This window comes from Cryptomeria japonica, chromosome 5, assembly GCF_030272615.1.
Source record: "Cryptomeria japonica chromosome 5, Sugi_1.0, whole genome shotgun sequence".
Lineage (NCBI taxonomy): Eukaryota > Viridiplantae > Streptophyta > Pinopsida > Cupressales > Cupressaceae > Cryptomeria > Cryptomeria japonica.
Genome location: NC_081409.1, coordinates 556,391,913 through 556,403,987, shown reverse-complemented (window position 1 = coordinate 556,403,987; position 12,075 = coordinate 556,391,913).

Here is a 12,075-nt window from a genome sequence, read left to right as displayed (position 1 = left end):
TGTTTTTTTTAGTGTTTTAAAATCTTATTGTCTCATATCCTTACTATTTTTCAATCTTTGTTTGTCTCACATCCTAATGTTTTCCAATCTTTGTTAAATTCTTTCTCACTATTTTACGGTCTTAAGGAAATGTTCTTTCTTTTGTTTCCTTGATGTTCATACCTTTTTCATTTTTGTAACTTATTGTTAGAGATCCTCATGCTTTGATTACTATCTTAAACCCTTACTATTTCACATCCTTACTATTTTACAATCTTAAGGATAATTCTTTATTTTGTTTCGTTCATCGTTCATATCCTTCTCAGTTTGCTAAACCCTTACTATTTTACATCCTAATGCTTCATTTACTTTCTTAAACCCTTATTTTTATACAGTCTTTGTATGTTATACCCTTTCTTACCTTTTTATTGTCTCAAGGAAATATTTAAATAAGTGTTTCTTTGATGTTCATTTCGTTTTTAGCTTTGTATACCCTTACTGTTTTACATCTTCATGGTCTATTTTGTTTCTTAAACCTTTACCATTTCACATCCTTACAGTTTTACAATCTTTAGGAAATGTTATTTCTATTGTTTCCTTGATGTTCATTTCCTTTTCAGTTTTCTATACCCTTAATTACTATTTTACATCCACAAGGTGCATTTTGTTCCTTAAACCCTTACTGTTTCACATCCTTACAATTTTACAGTCTTCATGAAATGTTCTTTCTATCATTTATTTGATGTTCATTTCCCTTTCATTTTTCTATACCCTTATTGTTTTACATCTACATGGTTTATTTTGTTTCTTAAACCCTTATTGTTTCACATCCTTACAATTTTATAGTATTTAGGAAATGTTATTTCTATTGTTTCCTTGATGTTCATTTCCTTTTTAGTTTTCTATACCCTTACTATTTTACATCCTCATGGTTTATTTTGTTCCTTAAATGCTTACCTATTGTTTCAAGTCCTTGATTTTTTATTGTCCAAACAAGTTAACAAATAACATGTCCATGTATCACTGTAAAAAAAAAAAATTATATAAAGGGAACAATATTTCTTCTGTTCAAGCATCACCGTCATCTTACACAATATATTATCATTGAATATAAAAATGTATAACAGTTACTCATCAAGCATGACTGTTAATATTGATTATCAAGCATCACAATAGAAAATAAGCATGTAAAGTTTGTTCCATTTCATAGTTACAAATATTATACCATACTTCAATAAGGCAACACATATAAAATTTTATAATATAAAGCCAGTGAACTTTTTATTTTCTTGGTTTCACTGGTAACATACTGATTTTACTTATTTCCTATAGATGAGGAAGCGAGATTGGATGATGACTCATAAAAGGAAGAAACAAGCATTGACAAGGTTGCTTTCTCAGAAAAGAGGAGTCAGATTCCCTTGAGAGCATGAAATCCCACCTCCAGTTGTTAGTATTCCACAATTGTAGCACCAACAGTGGAGGTTATTACACTTGAGAGGCTACCAAAAATTACAATGCAACAAAAGTTGTGGTTTGTAGATGACATGAAAGGGGCACTCAAAGATGTTAAGGAAAATGACATATCAGTAAGGGTTGCATAAAAAATGGGCGCATCCTAACAACCACACTTTTAAAATGGTTGGGTGGCCTCATAACCACCTTCAAGAAGTGTTCCCCAACAATCCTCACCAATGATGAACAAGATCTGATTGTTGAATGATGCAAAGAGATAACAACAATTGGTCACGAACTCAAGTTGTCAACTTGAAGGAAAAGGTCACTCAGATTTGCTAAACTAGACCCAACCCTTTCAAGAATGGGCTACTTGGGAAGTATTGGTGGTTGTGTTTTAAGGCCCGACATCCTTATTTCGCATTGCAGACAACTGAAGGCCTTGAAAAAGTTAGGGCACTGAACTTTAGATTAGTATTTGCCTTTGCTTTCTATGAGACATTGTCGAAAACATATGCTGCAAATCTATATGGTCCTGCTCGCATATGGAATTGCGACGAAACTGGTATCCAGGAAAGCATAAATGGGACAACGAGGGTATTGGATAGAAGAGGAAGTATGAGTTTCTCTTACATAATTCCTAAGAGTCAAGAATGGATTACCATTCTATTTGGTGTTAATGCTTCTGAACAAAGCATTCCAGGATTCTACTTGTTTAAGGGCAAGAGGAAGTTACAAAATTACATCTCCAATTGCGAATCAGGTGCTTGCATGACAACACTGCCACATGCATGGATGAAAAATTCATGAATTGGTTGCACCACTTCACCTGCTTTGTTCCAGGGGGTGTTTCATCGACCAACACACATTTTTTGATTTTCGATGGCCATGGCAACCATGTTGTCTTCACAACCATCTAGGAGGCAAGGATGGTAGGTATTGATCTACTAACATTTCCATCTCACACCTCTCATAAAATACAACCCATAGATTTGAGTGTGTTTTATCCTTTCAAAACATACTTGAAATATAAATGAGCATCATGGCTGGCAAGGTTTCCCAATGTACAAATCAAGAGGGCAAAACTTGTAGAACTAGGTAACAAATCATTGACAAAAGCAATGATAGTTTCTAACAGCGTAGTAGGATTTAGAAGGATTGAGATATGGCCCCTCAACCCCAATGCATTCATGGAGGACATGCAACCCAACAATGCATGCCAAATTAATAATGGCAAAGATGTTTCAACAATGCAAAACATACTCAACCTATCAAGAGTTGTTGTTTCAATAGAAGATGTTGCACAACACATTTCTTAAAATAGTTAAACTGATCCAAATGCACAAGTGAACTGTGATCCACCATCCCATAACGTGGTGGAAGGTCAAGTTGAGAATATGGAGGACAATTTTCCTTTGGATCCAATACCACTGTTGTGGTTGGTGGATTGGGCGACGAATCTAGGTATTGATTTGTAAGGCCAAGAAGGATAGGGGACTTTCAATTTCTCATGACCACCCATACTATCCCACTAGAATTGGTGCATTACTATGCTGATTCTGCCATTTGAGATTGTGGAAATGATACAAATTTCACACAAGAATCAACAACAGTTGGCAACAATGAAGAGGACAATATAGAGTCACAAGTAAATGAGACTAAAGCTTCTCAATCATCATCGACAATCAACAAATTTTTAAAGCTGCCTTTGCACATTGTGAACCAAAAACATAGTAGCGGGGTAGATAATGACATCTAATTGAGCCGATAATCTTAGCTCTTAGTATCAGATGATTGTATGAATATTTTAATGGAGTAAGAGCCGAGGAAGAAATAAGTTGAGGAGATCAAAGTTTGAAAGAAAGAGCAGACCAAGGAGGATAAGGCAACATGTCTCTTGAAAGGAAAAGGAGTAGGACAAAGTAGAAAAGGAAATTGTGCATAAAGAGAAGGAAAAACTCAAAGAACAACAAAAGAAGGGTAAGAAGGCCAAAAAAGAGCAAGAGAAGGCAATAAAGGAATAAGAGGCAGATGAAAGGGCCATTTAGGATAAGGAAAGGGATTTGGCAAGAAAAAAGGTGGTTAACCAATCCATCCACTCCAATAACTGAAAACCAAGGCATAATGCGGGATATGATAAATATAAACATCCCTAACTTTTCAGTTGCATTGAATTGTTCAATTGGCTCACCATCCCTTAACTTTTCTACTCCTATGAATTATATTATAGGGCTCCCATCACATGTGATTTTTTTTGAGATAGATTATTAAGTATTAATTTGTATTTTGTAAGTAAAATATGATTTGTATGCGAACACATATATGATTTTGTATGAATTTTTTGACCAATGGAGTAGGCACCAATCCATATTGGTGCCTGATCAAACATTCATTTGCTAAAAGAACCTCTATGCCCTTGTAGATTAGGATTTATGCATGTTGTTCATGATTCATAAATACAAACCAACAAAAAATTTCAAGTAACTTCAATTGTCAAAATTTCAGAGAATCATGTCATGAATGTATGCACCTTGTCACTATGTATGCAATGTAAAATGAAATCATTTAAAGGGAATACAATATTGCTATTATTTATAGGTGCATGTGCAAGGTGTCATATTAACTATATAAGATATTTTATGCAATTAGTTTGTCTTGACATAATGAAAAACATAGGGGTTAAGTGCATATTGGTTATAGTTATTAATTGTTATAATCATGTCACATTTCAATTGGTTGAAAACTCTATTGACATGGTGAAAAACATAGGTGTTAAGTGCACATTGGTTATAACTGTTTTGACTAGATAAGCATGAGAAGGGATTAGACCCATTATAAGTCAACAATGAAGGCAAAAAAATGAATCTCATATGAAATGAGATTGGGAAAAAAGCTTTTGACTAGAGCAAGGAACTAGTGGGAAACAAGGGTCTCGACCCTAAGCAATAGAGTTTTGTTTCACAATATTCGAAAGAGAAAGGGAGGAAAGAGAAGGAGGACCTTTCTTATGCCTACCCCATTAGAATGGAAAACAAGAGGTGATCCCCTCATTGGGGAATCAACAACAAACGTGGGGACAAGAGGATGGAGTGGGAGACAATCATTGACCATAGGAGGAAAAAGTTGTGACAAAGCATCCGAAGTGAGCTAAGTTAGAAATGAAGTAGGAGAGGTCGAAGCTGTTAGGAAACACTTGAAGTAAGATGAGATAGACAATGAGCAGTAGCAACTTATGAGCACCACAAAGACACATCCAGAACAAGACATTCATTAGGCACTTGAGAAGAGCAAGCCTTAGAATGGACCAAAATAGTCAAGTGATCTTCCTTAACATTCTTCCACCAAGTAGTTGTTGGATGTTGCTGAGAAGTTTGTTGGAATGATGTGTTGTCATTGATGTCAACATATTCTTCTGTGTATTCCAGTGTTGTAGTTTTGTTAGATGATTTGGTTTAACTTGTGTGTTGCAGATGAGCTGATGCGGATTAAAGGGTTTTTGGCATGTTGTCTGTAGATGGTTCATTCCCATTTGCTGAGGTCTGCATGTTGATGTGATCAAGTTATGAGATCTAGTATTGAGGATTTTATTCAGTAGTTCATGTTATTTAGTATTCTAGTTTGTGCTTCGTATTGCTCCAGAATTGTAATATATTTAGTTGCGGATGTATGAGATGTGTTCTGGACGTTGATGTGGGTCCTTAGTTCGAGTGGTTCATGATTTGAAAATCCATAAGTGAATCTTTCAGGTTGACAATCAGTTATGTTGATGTTCTTGAGCTTCGATAGCGAGATGATGATGATTCTGGTGATCCGAGTTGTTGTGATACTTGAGGTGCAATTCATGTTGCTTGTGAATGTTTCTAGAACATGTTCTATGCGTATTGGTGGTCCGCATTGATTATTGTGCGTGTTATTGAAAATTTTCTTTGTCCGGTAATGTCCTTCGTGTTATGCGACATTCTTGGTGGTTGTAGTGTGTTGTAGATGATTGAGGCATAATTGTTGGAGGTGTTGCATGTTTGCGGTATTGATTTGGGCCCAAACTATGTCTTAGCTGCCATTGTTCTGGTCCACATGTATTGTTCTAGCGTGTGAGGTTATTATTTTGTAATTTGTATTGAGGGTTTAGCTAACCTTGAAATATAGGTTGATGACTTGTATAGATAAATGCAATTATCATGTAAGATGTATGTCTGTAATATTTTAGAGTGTGTATGATTGAGTTGTATGTGCGAACAAGTGATTTGAGCTTTCAAAAGTGTGAAGGAGAGCAAAGAAATGTTGCAGAGCAGACTGTGTGCTTAACTGAAACTGTACTCAGGCATATGGGGATGCTATTTTCATAGTTCATGTAATTTAGATTGTTGTCCAAATGCTTTTGTAAGTCAGTGAAACTTCCTATAAGGCAATGAGCCTTCCCTTAAGGTTGTATCCTTTTTGGGTTTCTTATTTTGAGTAGTGAGCTCTAGGTAGTGTGCTTGAATGCATGCACATTCCCCATTATAATATTTACTTTTACTCCTAACATGGTATTATCTCATTGTGGGTAGGTTCCCACCGTGGTTTTTCCCTTAATCGGGTTTTCCACCGCAAAAATCTTGGTGTTATGTGTGTTATTGATGTGGTATTGTTTCATGCTTTAACTGTTAATTATCAGATCTAGTTTGTGATTTAAGTTGCAGTGAGTTTTTGTGCAAATTGATTCACCCCTCCTCTCAGTTTGTTGCATTGTTGCCAATAGTAGCCATTCCTTTCCATTGTGAAAGTGATTAGTTTGAAGCCAAGTGAATAGTAATGAAACAACAATGCCAATGAAAGGGGAGCCCCTCATAGTCCAATGGTTGTGTCCAAGGTTGATCCCCAACCATTAGAACCACATCCCCAGGGAGTGGTTTGGAGATATCAATGCCAACTAAAATGCGAGAAAAGGTGGAATGACTCATATGTGAAGTGGACTCATCAAACTTCAAGAAGCACCCAATTGATTTTCTAATGGCCTCATAATAGGAATCTTCGCTAAACTAGAGTGGAAAATTTGACAATTTGACCCAAACCAGATGCACATGAAGTGGTTTTGTGAGGGAATTAAATAAAGTTGAATAGAGTTTGATGGAGAGAGTGTGCTCTCCCTAGGCCCAAAGTACACCCAATATTAAATATTAATCCTTAGATGAAGAAAAGGAAGCAATGAATATACCTTTAGCGTAGGGAAAAAGATCAATCTTACCAAATACAATAGGCTCCCAAGATGCAGTGACATAGCTACGCAGATTAGGAAGAGAAGGCTAGAGATATGAGAAATGACAAACCAAGCCTCTTTGCTGATAGATTTCCTAACTATCAACAACATATTCACCACAAATGATTGCTAGAGAAGTTTTATCATAGAGTAGAGGCGGATGCACATGTTGAGGGTGAGCTAGATTGGACTTGGTAGCTTGGGAAAAATTGTGAGCCCCGCATTGGTTATAACAATTGATTGTTGTAATCATGTAACATTTAAATTGGTTGAAAACCAAATTAATGATTTCTCTTGGAATACACTCTCAACCTAGAGTTGAACCCAAAATGTAGGAGAGAACACCCACTCTTGTCAATTAACCTTTAAATCCTCTTTAAACTATTGATAAACCCTTGTTTTAATTTCTTGATGACAAACCTCTAGCCTCAAGACAAGAAGAATTTTAAGATTATGGAGCAATCATTTTGGGACTCAATAGTGTGCATTTTAACCAAAAGGAATACCTCTCTAAAGGTCCATTTAGCATAATATTTTTAGCATCTTTGAAATTGTGCATATAATATTCCTAACATAGTTTATGTCTATACAAAAAAGAATTTAATATAATGTTTACTTTGTCCTTTGACATCTTTTTAATTGTTTAAAAAATTAGAATTCAATGGAATGCCTCCCTTGGTAAGAAAATTGTGTTTGAATTTGTCATAAACAAAAAATCCATTTAGGATCTAATCATAAAGAATAAAATTTAAATATATAGATATTTCAGATGCATGAATTGAGATGACATGTCCAAAATATATGATTTCCTCTCAATCATTCCCAATCAAAAGGTGAGTTATTTTAGTCTAATAGAGAAAAATGTGGTAATGACCAAAAAAATATGACACCTAATTGCTATCAATCAAAGATTGATGAGAGAAGGTGACAGTTGATTATTTCAAGTCAAGGTGTAGACATGCCATTATTAGCTACCTAGGTGAGGAAAATTAAATAGTTCTAATATATCTAGTAAACTTAATTAATTGGGTGCAATATCACACTTAGGATATACAATCTTAGTTGAAGTATAATATTTATATTGCCTCCTTAAGAAAAACTAAATAGGAAATAGAAATAAGGACTAGTACATAGCTTTTAGAGACAATCCATTTTATGCATGCTTCACTTATTTTACTTAATGGATTGGGAGGAGATTCTACATGCACCTTTATGCCCACTTCTTAAGAATTGTTATTTAGTGAGCATGGAAATTTATCAACTTTCTTTATCTTAGTTTCTTCACTAATGTAAGAAATATCAGATGTTACCGGCTACTTAATTTCTCCACATTTCTCTCTTGTGGGGCTACTTGAGAATCAAATTGATATTGTAAGATGATAAATATCTATGCTTTCACTAAATAACATTTCTCCCCTTGGGAAAAAGTAGGCCCAAAGGTGAATGTAGAAGGTCTTCTCAATCCACAAAGTAAAATGAGGGAAGGATACACCAAATATATTTTTCAAAGCTATGAACTAGTCCCCGTGTTAGTGTTGAGTGGTGCTAGGACTAGAGAGGAGCCCCAATCCTAATTGAAGAAGATTAATTAAGACTAGTATATGGATATCTAGAATACTAGTGCATGAAAGGTGGCAACATTTCTTATCACATGAGATAAATTGTTACAAATAATCATTATAAATCCTCTATTAAGTGTCTCTAAACTCTAAATAAGAAAAAAAGTGATGTTGAAATCTTAGTGCATGCCTTGAGATTGCATTGCACATTTACAAGGTTCCTTGCTATGAAGAATTATTGGAAGCTCTTAATGAAGTGAGTGAGAACTTTGTATTTCCAATAGGAGGAATAATTTTTAATTTGGATTTTGAATTAACCCATGGTTAGAATCAACAAGCTCATCACAATTTTCACTAGGATCCATTATTGCCATTTTTACAACACGCTACATTAGAGAATGATGTATTTGGTATATTGTACACCATGGAGTATATTCTAAAATATTAAAGCTTTCCTTCTTTAAAAGGATTTGGTGTTTATTTATTTATTGGCCCCTTTGAATTTAGTACCATTGGCCTCCCATTGTGTTAGGTAGTGTTACAAGGTTGATCAGACAACCTAGGCATTCTCTTGTGCTTGTTGTGATGTCTTTCATTGGACATACCTTTATCATTTTGAGTCACCTTAATACTTAAATATTTCATAACATGCATCATTTGATCCAAATTGTTTTCTAGTACAAGAGATTAGCCGCTTTGACCTTTATGATCATGAGGTAAGATTCTTATATTACTTCTATTTTGCATCTCTTTGATTGATTTTATTGCAATAATTTTAGAAGATTCCCTAGATGTGTGAGGCTCTTATCTCCTTACAATTATACCATATTAGCCTCATAAGCATTGTAGTATAATACCAAACACATGGACACATTAGGCCTTAGGTATGCAAGAATTTTACCCACGAGTTTGGTAAATCTTATATTAAAATCAAGGACACATTTATTGGACCCATTAGCAATGTTTTTAAATTCATTTATGATGAACCCAATGTTATTATTATCACTATATTTTTATCTAAAAAATCTTTGGAATTATATCCAAGATTCAATGCTTGCATTATTAAGATTTTTATATTATTCCATAACAATATTATGTAAAGATTAAACATATAGCTTCATGAGCACATCTTCATCTTCATTTTTATACATTAATTAGATTGTTAATTTATCTCAAGTGATCTTCTCTATAAATTACATCATTTCCCTTGAAACTTTGGGAGATTAGATCTAACTTCTTCCAGAACTAGATTAGGATACCTAGGAATTTTGAAGAAATTCAATTGTCTATATCTATTTGAGGGGGTATTGTAGGGATATTTTCTCTATGTCCTTAATGATCCGTATGGTTTTTTACTTTACCACTAGGAGCTCACACTATTCTCTTTTCTCAAATATTAATGTTCTTCAAATTTTTAACCCTTCTAAAATCATTTTGGCCTTTCAAGTCTCAATCTTGACCAACTCAACCTTCAAGTTGGATATCTCTTGAATAAGGTCTCGATCTTGATTTTTTGGATGTCCTTTAAGATCCCTATGACCTAGATTCCTTTACCATCAAGAGTTCACCCTCTTCTCTTTTATAAAATATTAATGTTCCTAAAATTTTCCATCTTTCTTCTAAAATCATCTCTATCTTTTGAGCCTTAATCCTAGACAACACAACCTTCAAGATCCCTTGGATTATTTTCAATGGACTCATCATAGTTTTTATATTCTTTTTCATTTTCACAAGAAATGTTGTCTCTCTATCAATAGGGAAATTCTTTTTCCTTAATAGGCGATCCCGTTGGCTTATTATATAAGGTATTTTTTATTATTTTTTAACTTAGCCATGTATTCTTCATCAATACATAATTTTTCCTCTCTTATCTCTTTCTCCTAAGAGAATTTGCAACTCTATGATAATCTAGGTTATGCCATGTCTCCTCATTTCCTTGTTTAGTGGGTCAAGGATTGGATTCATTTTTAGGGAATCTATTTTGTTTATCCTTCACTAATGGATCTATTACATTACTTTCAAAGTGACAAATAAGATAGGAAGAAGACTTACCCATGCTCTTTGATTTCTAGGTAGATGTTTCTTTCTTTTATATATTTCCAACAAAGTTTGTAGAATTTATTTGAATAAAAATCTTATTCTATCCATATTGGAATAAAAAATAAATTCTATATTTATAGTAGAGTCACCATCATATGAAGGAAAAATGAGATATAATAGTCACCACCCTATGAAGGGAAAATGAGAGGAATGATATCACAATAATGTATACCACAATACTAAAGTTTAGAAGATTAATATTGCAAATATTTGAGTGAAAGTCTAAGAATTCAAACACAAATTTCCTAATTGACATTAATCTATTGGTTCTCCAATTGACTTCTAGAAAATTCTAGGAAGTTATGAATTTCTACGCTCATAGTGGTAGGGAGGATGACCAACAAACGAGAGAATAAATTGTTCTTTCCTACACTTCAAGCTTTCTAGGACCTAAGATTATCCTTATCAACACTCACTAGAATCAAAATATGTCATAGGCATTCATCACAATGGTTAGCAAATAAATAGTTCATGCACACATAATAACAAATGTTAAAATACCACATATTCATATACACTTGTTGTACCCTTAGTTCTTAAGCACAAACAATTATTTACAAAATAGATCACACATCTAATGATTTCAATTCCTTAAGTATGAGTGGGATATAGAAGGTTTCTTATAGAATGACCAATACCAATGTAGGAAAATATAGTCACCAACTATTGCCACTACTTTGTATTAACATCAATATTTCTAATGGTTCAAAACATGTACACTTCCTTACAATGACTATTATTGTCTTGCAACAATTTGAACCTGCAAATGTAATTTGAATTAACAATTCCACTTAATAATCTCTTACAAACACTAAAAAACTTACTTTCTTTATGGAAAGATTTCTAACTCTTATTGAAAGTGTTATTTTGATTACTTATAATTACCAATAATCCCATCTCTATTTAAAGATGATTAAGATATTCCAATAATGCCATTACAACTTTAAATCATTCAATTGAAATCTTCAATTTCAACTATATTAGTATTAATATAATTTCCTTATATTAATATTGATTTAAAAATCATAAGTATTTATCTACCAACATTAATATTTCATCCCACAAATTAATCATTTAAATACCTCTACACAGGTGAAAATGTATTATATACATATCCAATTGTCTTAAAAATATATATATCTAATTGTTCATATATATATATATATCACCACAATTTTCTCAAATTTAATGTTAAAAGAATACACCCCATTCAAGACAACAAATTCTATTATATATATATATATGTGTGTGTGTGTGTGTGTGTGTGTGTGTGTGTGTGTGTGTGTGTGCTTGTGTGCTTGTATACATATTTAATTTCTCTTTTATATGTATACAAATACATATGCATACATATATAATTGAAATGTTAACTCTATTTAAAAATTACAAACCCTAAACTATTTTTTTATACCATTTTAAATTCCCCTCCCTTTTAAAACTTTGCCCTAACTTTTAAATAAGTTAGGGCTTCCACCTTGTATTTTTTTTATCTTCTTTTTTCTTGTAGGGGGCCAAAAATCATGAGGTAGCGACGACAAGCTTCACAACGGGGTGTGAGTGCAAGGGTCTTGAAGGGGGGGCCGAAGTTCCCTGTGGGTCGCCCACAGTGGCGACCGCATCACCCTTGTGGGATGCGGCCCATAGTGGAGGCCGCTCTCCACTGCGGTGGGGTGGGATGGAGCCATGGCTCCCCCACCCGCCAGCCCATGGATAATTTTTTTTTTTTTTTTAAGTTATATATAT